Source organism: Lolium perenne, chromosome 6 (genome assembly GCF_019359855.2).
Source record: "Lolium perenne isolate Kyuss_39 chromosome 6, Kyuss_2.0, whole genome shotgun sequence".
Lineage (NCBI taxonomy): Eukaryota > Viridiplantae > Streptophyta > Magnoliopsida > Poales > Poaceae > Lolium > Lolium perenne.
This window is the reverse complement of record NC_067249.2, coordinates 32,911,526-32,922,589: the sequence shown is the minus strand read 5'-3', so window position 1 is coordinate 32,922,589 and position 11,064 is coordinate 32,911,526.

Below are 11,064 nucleotides of genomic sequence, written 5' to 3'. Positions count from 1 at the left end.
ATCCAGGTGTGTTTGTTGCCTGTAGTGGTAGGAAACTTGCTTATGCACTGGTAGAAAACATGCTTATGCAGTTATGCAGTTTTGCAGTGGTAGAAAATTTGCTTATGTAATTATAAAAATCAATACAACTCTGGGTTGAAGACCACCATCTAGGTTGTTTATGCATATTGAAAACATGAGGCTATGTCTTCCTAGGTTCAAGTCTAAAACCAATCACACCTTATGAATTTTATTAGTTTTGATTCAGTTGTGTATTGAAAATAAAGGCTAGAACCTATACTTGAGTTTTCTTATAGACTGAATGAAGAGTTGTATTGATTTTTATAATTTTGTATTTTTGTTTGTTGCTCAACTAGAATTTTTTTTTGCCTGCCTTGTACTGCTATGTTTTTTTTGTTGCCTGTAGTGATATGTTTGTTGCTCTAGTGCTATGTTTTGTTGCCTCTTGTGCTATTAAAGTTGATATGCAGAATGAATCTTTTTTGTTTTGCATAGTTTGCTTTTATTTGGGTTGTTATTGCTCAACTTTGCTATGTTTGTTGTCTGTAGTGCTAGTAAAGTTGCTATGTAGATTCAGTTCTTCCTCCTGTAATTTTCATGTTGATAAGGTTACCTACTTATCATTTGTTTTTTTAGCAAATAGGTGTGCTAAAATGGTAGGAACTGATCCGTCTGAAGTAGCTGGGTCTTCTTGGTCACCAAAGCAAGTTCAGGTTAGTTTTCCTTTTAATCTCTTGTTTTTTTGCTTTTCTGCATTTGTATTCACTTAAATGGTTGGGTCCCTTTTTCTCCTACAAACTTTTATATGTGTTTATATGTGTGTTGACTCCCCAATGCAGCCTACCAGTCATATTGCAATGAAACAGAAGGCTGCGACTGTCGAGGCATCCTCCAAAAAGGAAGAAGAACAAGGAGGTACCACAAAAGGCTGGGGATGCTGGAGTTCGAAGAAGACGACATCGAAACGAGAAAGAAAAGGAAGTTAAGAAAAAAGGATAGCGCAGATGTAAGTTTACTTGTACTCACGATGCATCATTTCTTACACAGAGCATTTTTGTATAATTGTTGCATTGGGTAGGTTCTTTTTGTAACATGCAGTAAATTTAAGAGTTGATTGGACTTTTAGGAGTAACTTTTTTTCTTTTTCTATTTTTTGTGCAACTTGGCTATGCAGGAAATAAGAAACAGGGCATCACCATCCCGTTTCTTTGCTCTAAATGGTGATCTTAATGCTGATCAAAGGATTGCCATACTAAAGATGGACTTAGGTGGTCTTCTCAACATCGGTGCATGCACTATGCCTATTGATCTCAGCCAATGGGTTATGAAGTGTTACAATCATAAGAATTCAGAGTTAGTGATACCCAACAGGGGGAAGATACAGATTGACGCTGAAAGTGTTTCAAGAGTTTGGGGCTACCAAATTCTGGGCTGAAAGTTTGTTACGAGATGAAGATGGACATCATCAAAGCAATCAATGAGGACTACGGTTTTCCTGGAACGAATGCTCCTGAAAAGACTGCATGGTGTAAGATGATAAGAGATATGAAAGGTCTTTGCGACGACCGATTTCTCCGAGCTTGGGCTATTGTTGCTTTTGATTGCTTCCTTGCGCCTACTACCGGCCTTAAAGTTAGCCCACGCTGCTACCCTGCTGTATATGATACCAAGCTTCTTCCTCAGACAAATATATGCCAGTTTGTTGCTGATCAGATTAGGGTTGCTTTCAGCGCCTTGGGAAATAAGAAGTCCTGTACATTGCTGCGTATTTCATTTGGTGGTAAGTGTATTATTTCCTATGATGAACACAATACAGAGAATAGCATATATGAGGGAAATTATTGTTTACATTCAAACATTTTTAGTTGCTAGTTTTTGAGATATGACCAGCCTGTGTGTTAATTCATGGTTCCACTGTATTTAATCTATGCTGATTGCTTTTTGGTACATAGTTTTTGCACATGTCTTTGCTGTTAGTTGCCTTGTTCAAGTCATAAATTGCCTCCCAACTATGTATTGCATAATCCACCAAGAGCTCTTTTTCTGGTTTTTTATCAATGAATTTGTTGCCTTCAATCCATATTTAGTTGCTTAGAAATACAGTTTTTTAAGTTGCCTCACATGAAGTTTTTTGCTTTTTCTTTTTTTATGATGTTTTTGTGAGCCAACAAGATTTTTCGACAGATTTCATATATGTTTTTGTTGCCTATATTAGTTGTGAAGTTGCATGAATAGGAATTGTAGTTGCCTATATTGGTTACAAAGTTGCTATTCACTTCAGATATCGATTATGAATTTTGCATGAAAATAGCTACTGTATTTGCCTTGAATTTTGCAGTCACTTTATAACCTCATGAAAATAGCTACTGTTTCTTGTTTCTCCAATGCTTCCTTTGCCCCCTCACACATCCCTATTTTTTGATGAGCGAGATCTTTGTACCTTGATTCACTAGAAGTTGATGAGGTTATAAGTGACGCAATCCTCGTGTTGATGCAGGACAGACTCATTAATCAGCAAGGTGAAGAAGAAGGATAGGATTAGCCCTGGAGTTTCCGACAAATTACAAGTATGCAATAGACCATAAACTTCTTTTTAATTTTGCTAAGATAACTTTTTCATTTCTTAGAAAGTTCACAGTCTTCTTTTTTATTGCCCTTACACTGATACATTTTTTCCAATTTTCTTTTATGCATTTAAAAACCAGCTGAAGGAGAAATACAGGGACACTCAACAGGGTGGTCTTTTTGGAGGATTGCTAAAGGCTGAACAGTTTACTGCGTCTAATCTGCCACGAGACTACGACCAAAGTGTGAGCACCTAAAATAATACTTATTTCTTAGTTATAGCATAGTTTTTATATCATTCTTTTTCCACAACTTATAATTGTTAAGAATTTTGTTTCCTGATTTCAATTGTTACAGAAGAAAAGGAAAATTTCTGCGTTGCTTTATGGTCTGTGCTCTGAATTTGAAGAGTCGATGGCAAAGTTTGTCCAGGGGATTGGCAATCTTGAGCAACGTACTGCTGCTGGAAGCACTACTCGTGCCAATGTAGTACCGAAGGAAAAACCACAGAGGCCAAGGAAGAGGCAGCGTATGAGTCAAGAAGAAGAGGCAGCACTTCAAGATGATACTGATGACTCCGCAAATTCTGATGACGATGAAGCTGACAACCTGGTATTGAATGATGATGATAGCGACGATGACAGAAGGCAAGTAATTATCAAAACTCAAATGCAAAACATGAAACATTATAACAGGCAACTTCATGATCATTTAGATGCAATTTTAATTACTATTACAGGCAACTAAAAGTACAAAGCAGGCAACTTCATTACCATTTGTAGCAATTAATTTACCAGTACATGCAACTAGAACTGCATTTATCTGCAACTTTCCCAAATTTATTTTCCATCGCAATTATATTGTGCAAGTAAACTAATAAACACAGGCAACTTCATGACCATTTTCCAGCTATTTTTTTAATAGCCATTACATGCAACTACAACTGTTCAAACTGCAACTTTACCAAAATAAATAATCTATGCATAGTTTTTTGATTCCCCTTTTTCGTGTTAACAGGGAAGAAGATACCGAGGATGACAGTGAGAATGATAACAACGATGACAACCGAGCTGACGTTGAGGATGATGGGGAACAACGTGATGACGCTGATGAGGAGGAGGTTGAAGGGAATGGGGACGATGACGAAGAGGAAGAGGAAGATGAAGAGGAAGAGGAAGAGGAACAGGGAGATGATGATGAATTTGATGGTAAAGGAGGTGATGACGGAGATGATGGCGGTGATGGTGATGGAGGCAACAATGCTTGCAACTGGCGGTCGGGGGGACAAAACGACGATATGTATGATGATGAAGCTAGTGATGATTCTTTGACCAACGCGTACTATCTTAATACCAGGAGTAAAAGGGGCGATGCAGTACGGGTGACAAGAGGAAAAAGAAGGATGATGCTTAGATGTTTTGCCAACAAAGAACAATGGAGGATGCATCAGTGCCTGACTTGTGCAGATTTGAGAAAAAGAGTAAGCTTGCAGACATCCCTCCAACGGAAAAACATGTTGTTCTTGAGGAAAGGTCACATAATATCAAAGAAAATGTGTCCAAAGAACATTCAACCCCCAATGCTGCACATGAGGATGGATTGGCTTTCATCAATGATATGCAAGGTAGCCCGGGGGCATACATGGAGTTTCTTGGTCGAACTCCTAGTCACATGACAGAAGATGTGCAACATGATGAGCTCACATTGGGTAAACATGCAAGTGCCATGAAAAACATCAACAAACAGTCAGCTACTGAAGCTATTCATGCAGGTTTGCAGGGAACACATTCAAATGCCGGACTGAAGGCAACATCAGTCACAGTTGTTGCAACTTCCAGTAGTATACAGGCAACTAATCTTTGGGCCCGAGGCAACTACAGCTAGCCCGAGACAAGCGCAAATCCAAGAGCCTTTCAAAGATGTTCGTCAGTCCAGCTGCATCATCCACCACAGCAGGCAACTCCTACCACCATGCAGGGGAATACACTGAGATGCCGCGCAACTCATGCTGCCAGGGAGGCAACAACACCTGGACCTGTTTGTACCTCACCAACTGATCATGCAACAAGTGTTGCAAACAAGGCAACTACCAGTTCACCTGCAGCAACAAGCCCTTTGGAACATGCAACTCCAGCCCTACAGGTGCCAGTTGTGCCCAGCAATAGGGTGCAGTTTAGTCCTCCTACACGTCAAACATGCCCACCGCCATCTCCACACACAGCTCCTCGAGGGTCTTTGTCGCAGGATGAGGTATACAGTTTGATCAACAAGAGCATCGCGTCACCGGACATGCCCCAGCATATGCAGCGCAGCAAATCTGCTGAGACAAAGTGGAAGGAACAAGGGAATTATAAGATGAAACTCCCGAGGTCCAGGTCTGGAAGTGAGCTTCTGGAAGGGTATTGCAATGCGCCAACATTCAATCTTGGCCCGGAATTCGATTTGACTGAAAATCAAAAGGCTGCAACATGTGCATCCGCAGATGAAGAGTATGATGCTTTGGAAGGAATTGATCCTGCAGAGATTGAGAGGGTTTGTATTGCTGCCGAGCAAGCACGCAGACCTGTGCACGAGCAACAAAGAAGCGAACGAGAATTCAATATCTCCAAACAGCTTTCAAACACCTATGAAAGAAGCGAGAGAATGTTGCAAGCTGAATCAATATCGGGTGGTACAGAAGCTCAACGGTTCCTCATCAATTCCAGAGGAGGATAATCAAGCTTCCACCGTGCAAAAAATCTCCATTTGTCAATGTTGATAGCACCAAAACGGTTCAGTGCTCAATTTGAAGTGAACAAACTGTATGCTATGGTAATCCAGTATGCAGTAAGAAGCACTAGGCAACAGAATTCAGATGACAAAAGGTTTCTCCTACCTACAACATGCACTAGTTTTCTTCCATGAATCAATGATGCATGCTTAGTTGCAAACACTTTTTTATTGCAACTTATCTAATTTGGGGTTGTCTTTCTCCCTTCAATTTCTTTACAGCCCTCATATCGTGGACTTTGGTGGATACCATATTACGGCCAAGGAACTCGCAAACTCAATGAAGCCAGGTGGTTGGCTACATAGTGCAGTTATGGAAGTGGGAATTCAGGCAATCACAAAGAACATGACACCATCATCTAACAAGGTCATCATGCCACTGAGGATAGGAGTAAGTACAAGTCATGTACAGTATGAGAAACTTTCTTTTGTGTTTTGGACATGAAAATGCTGATTACTATTTTTGTTTTTTTTGTTTCGTTTGCAAAGACTTGGTTGCAGAACCTCGACTTTAACCGCCATGAAATGAAGGAGCTGTTCAGTTATGAAAGACGTTTAGATAAGAAAGACATGGTATAACTTCCTTTCTTTTCTCTATTTTTTTAAAAAAAATCTATTGTTTTGCATTTTTTCATGGTTGCTGCTAACCATGCAATTCATGCTAAAAACATGCCATTAAATACTGAAGCAACTTTCTTTACATACAAAGTAATTTCAATCCCATTCCAGGCAACACTCTCTCTTGTTTAAGAAGCAACTACTTTTAGTGACTCCAGTATTATTTATCACCAACAAAAACATTTACAGGCAACATTCTTTTCTTTTGTATAGCAAATACTTCCAAACAATAAGTAATTTCAAACCATACCCATCCAACATCCTTATTACTACTATGTGTAATTTAGAACCAATTCAAGGCAAATACAGTAGCTATTTCCATGCAAACTCATAATCAATATGTGCAACTAATAATTTTTTTTAAACATGTTTTGTACTTCTGGTGTTAAGATAGAATGAAAAGAACTTTGTACTAAATTTCATGCAACTTCAAGGCAAATCTGAGCAACTACAGCTACTATTCATGCAACTTCACAACTAATACAGGCAACAAAGCACATGTCTTCTCATGAATAACCTTTTTTTTTACTAAATTTTTGCTCTGTTTTATTTTAAGCTCTGACCAAACAGTAATTATATATGTCAAACTACCAGGTCATGATACCTGTCTGCGAACCACTAAACAAGAAGACAAAAAATGAACCTCTCGTTAACCACTATTGGTTGTTAACTGTGAACATGAGGGACAAGAGGTATCAAGTGCTCGATTCATGGAGGTCATTCAATGACAAAGCTCTAAGGGAAACTTACAAGAAGATCCGCACTACTCTGTCCATTCTATGGGAGGAGAACTACAACAAGTCTAAAATCAAAATAGATGATTTCATCTTGCAAGAAATAGCAGTGCCAAAGCAAACCAATAAGTAAGCAATACCACTTGTTTTATAAACTATGTTTTTATGCTTTCTTTTCCACTTTGTGTTTAACATTCCATGGTCTTTTACTCACTGCCTTTTTATTTACTTGTTCTTTCTTTTGGTGGTAAGTGTATTTTTTTTCCTATGATGAACACAATACAGAGAATAGCATATATGAGGGAAATTATTGTTTACATTCAAACATTTTTAGTTGCTAGTTTTTGAGATATGACCAGCCTGTGTGTTAATTCATGGTTCCACTGTATTTAATCTATGCAGTTGCTTTTTGGTACATAGTTTTTGCACATGTACTGCTGTTAGTTGTCTTGCTCAAGTCATAAATTGCCTCCCAACTATGTATTGCATAATCCACCAAGAGCTCTTTTTTCTGGTTTTTTATCAATGAATTTGTTGCCTTCAATCCATATTTAGTTGCTTAGAAATACAGTTTTTTAAGTTGCCTCACATGAAGTTTTTTGCTTTTTCTTTTTTATGATGTTTTTGTGAGCCAATAAGATTTTTCAGGTAATTCAATTCTGTTTTGTGAGCCAACAAGATTTTCTCAGATTTTCATATATGTTTTTGTTGCCTATATTAGTTGTGAAGTTGCATGAATAGGAGCTGTAGTTGCCTATATTGGTTACAAAGTTGCTATTCATTTCAGATATCGATTATGAATTTTGCATGAAAATAGCTCTTGTATTTGCCTTGAATTTTGCCTTGAAATAAGCAGTGCCAAAGCAAACCAATAAGTAAGCAATACCACTTGTTTTATAAACTATGTTTTTATGCTTTTTTTCCACTTTGTGTTTAACATTCCATGGTCTTTTACTCACTTTGCCTTTTTATTTACTTGTTCTTTCTTTTAATCGCGTCTTATGGTGTTGCAGCCATGATTGTGGGGTTTGCACGCTCATGAATGAGGACGGCTGGGGAGGGAGATTGCCACGAGAATATAAAGCCGAGGATATCCCAAAGATAAGAAAGTTCTTTGGCCTTACAGTTGGGTTACTTGAGAAGATAACAAAGGAAAGCTGGAGGCAAATTCTAAACATTTGAAGAACAAGTATCTGAGACATCAATTCCTTTTTTTGGTTTCTACTTTTTAATAAATGTTATCGTGCATCATTTTTTCTACTTACATGTTATAATTCATCTCCTAATTCAGTTTTTCATACTCGCCAGTACATGTCTGATATCAATGTTCTCATAGTTGCTTCATTGTCATCACAATTTGCTTGCACTAGTACTGCATTTTGCATCGTTTTAACCTAAAAGTTGCCACAACACATAACAGCAAGGAAATTATTTCATATTTTCAGAGTTGCACACTAGACTACAATAAGGGAGGCAAAGACTTTTCTTTGATTTTTCAATAAGTCACAACTAATGTAGACAACTAAAAGAGAAAAAAAAATAAAGCTCGCGGAGAACTACAAATGACTTGTGTTTATAGCGATTACTACGAAACCTAAGCTTGCAAGTTGCAGAATTGTGCTCGAGCAGAACCACAAGTGTGACACCGAACTTTTTCTTTGGATGCAACTCAAGAGCTGAAGCTGTACGGTGCTCCTTAGTCCTCCCTTTAGTCGTTGTTTTTGCCGGGTCCCTAGGTTTCGTAGGCTGATCGGGTGCACTAGTGGACGGGACTTCTTGAGACATGCTTCTTCTTCTTGAGCGACTTGTTCAAGTGAGATATCTCTCGTTGCTGCAGCTCTCAAATGTTTGTTAACAATGGCAGTAGCTGCGTCTGTTCTACTAGCAATACGGGCAAGTTTTGTGAATCCCATATTAAGGTTCGCGTGCCGCAATTGCACTTGTGATTACGGAGGCATAACATACGGCTGTTCAAAGCTAGCTGCTGGCACATAACCACTCAAAGCACCTTGAGTCCACCTTTTTAGGATATACCTATCTGGTATCTCATCAACACCAAGGTGGGTGAAGATCTTTAAGATGTGGCAACAAAGTATACCATCCCTGTCCATCTTGGAGCACTCACAGTAATACGTCCCTTCTTCCTTATTAGCGGTTACCAGGTAGGTCCTAGTACCATATTTTGCGCACCATCCCCTGTTTGGCTCAAGCTTGTAAAAGTTGCAACCAAATGGTAACACATTGTACCTCCCAATCAGCTCAAACTCGTTCCGGAACCTCAAATATATGTCTCTGCCGGTAAACTTTGAAAGCATGTTCCTCAACGGGAATGGTGACCATGGACGAAGTTCCAAACAATCCGTCTGTAATCATTACCCCCTTCTTTCACAAGTACATGAGTCTGCAACTTCTCATCTTGTTGTACAAAGTGTAGTATAGACTTTTTTGGGTTCGTATAGCGTTTGAGAATGGCATTAAAGCCCTCACTTCGTTGCGTGGACTGCAGGAATGGGAAGAATCTGTGCTTGAAGTAGCATGGTACCCACTTAGCACGATTAGCATAGAGAGTCGTAAAGTAAGAATTTGCACCACCAACAACTGGCCACTTGCCTACAAACAGAGCCCATTTTGCCTCAAACTCCTCTGGTGAAAAGCTGAAATCGATGTAATCATTGAAATCTTCAGCTAAACCAGGGTTCCTACTTGATGTAGGGCCACATTTCAAGCTGTGCGTTACGCATTATGTGCAGCGACAATTACGGTGAACGAGAAGATGGGAACAATCTGCCAATCGACACCGCCATAGCACCATCTTGGTGCTGTGATAATATTGTCCGGGGCAAGACCATTCATGGCAATAAGGAAACTCTCAAACAACCAATCATAGCTTGTTGCCAATTCTTGCTTAACAAATCCACAACCCGACATGATGGACTGCCCATGTTTATTTATCCCAATGAATGGTGCAAAAGGCATCTTGTACTTATTTGTCAAGTAAGTTGCATCAAAGGAGACACGATCATGGTAAGCCTCTCGCATATGCCTTCCGGCAGCTCCATCAACCAGAAAATGTTTTCTACCACTGTCTTCGTCGTCCAATTTTAACCGGAAATAAAAGTCTGGATCCTTTTCTTCTTTAAGCTCTACAAAGTAGCTCACAACTTTAGCAGATCCCCATCTTTTGTTTCTTCTCTAGTCGAGTTGCACAAAGGTAGTTGGTGATTGTTTTGGTTGTGTATGGCACAAGCAACTCACGAACCATAAAATTCTGACATGATTTCCATCATTTTACCTGTTAATGAAAAAAAGTAGGAAATGGTTAGTTGGTTGTATTATAGTCCACAACTATTTGCCTCACATTTTCGAGCATTACTTTCCAAACTATTTTCTACACGCATTTTCTCCAATGACAACTTGCACAACATATCCTGGAATTTGACAAATAAACCAGGCAACTACCTAAACAATCCATGAAATCATAAAACCTATCTAGGCTAGTACCAAATCAACTGTCTGCAAGTAAATTAATAAAACAGGCAACTTCATGGCCATTCGCAGCAACTTATTAACCATTACAAGCAACTAGTTATCATTTTCATGCAACTTTTTACAAAATGCTACTGTATCATTCTTTTTTTACTTTTCCAAATGATTCTTACCAGCTGAATTTTATCTTTACACATGCAACATACAAATATTAGCAGTATCAAAACTGAAAAACTTACCAGCTGTCAAATTTGTATTGTGAAGATTCTTCACAAATTCCTTTTCCTCCTTTGGCATGCCTTGGTGTGACCTGAGATATTTTGTGAGAGATGGTTTGTGGATAAGCGGATGGTTATGCTCAGGCACAAAGTGGATAACCTCCCATCTTCCATCAATTAACTTCACAACCATCTGGGCCTTGCAAAACGTGTGCACAATATTTTCTCTTTTACGCTTCTTGGGCGCCTTTTCTTTCGCCCTTGAGCAGCAAGATCAGCCACAACGGAAGCAAGCTCTGCATTTTCAATATCAGCCTCATCTTCAGACAAAGAATCAGGAATTGGCCCAACATCAACTTGCAACTCAGCCCCACCATCATCTTTCCTTGGTCTCCTGAATTTGTTGCAAGTGAACTGCTGTTTCTGTTTCTCTCCGGTGATTGTAGATCTCCTGCTACTATTTACTTTCACAGAGAAACCTTTCCTTGCAGCATGTGCATTGTAGTGCTCCTTAGCACCCTCCAACGTATCATAGCGCATGCCAACATGAGGGTCATTTGGCTGGGACGAAGCCTCATCCTCATTTCCATCTTGTGCTATTGTAGTAGTGTCTGTAGTAGCAACAAGAGGACCTGTGTATGTATTTGTTGCAGCAGGTTCTACATTAACAACCG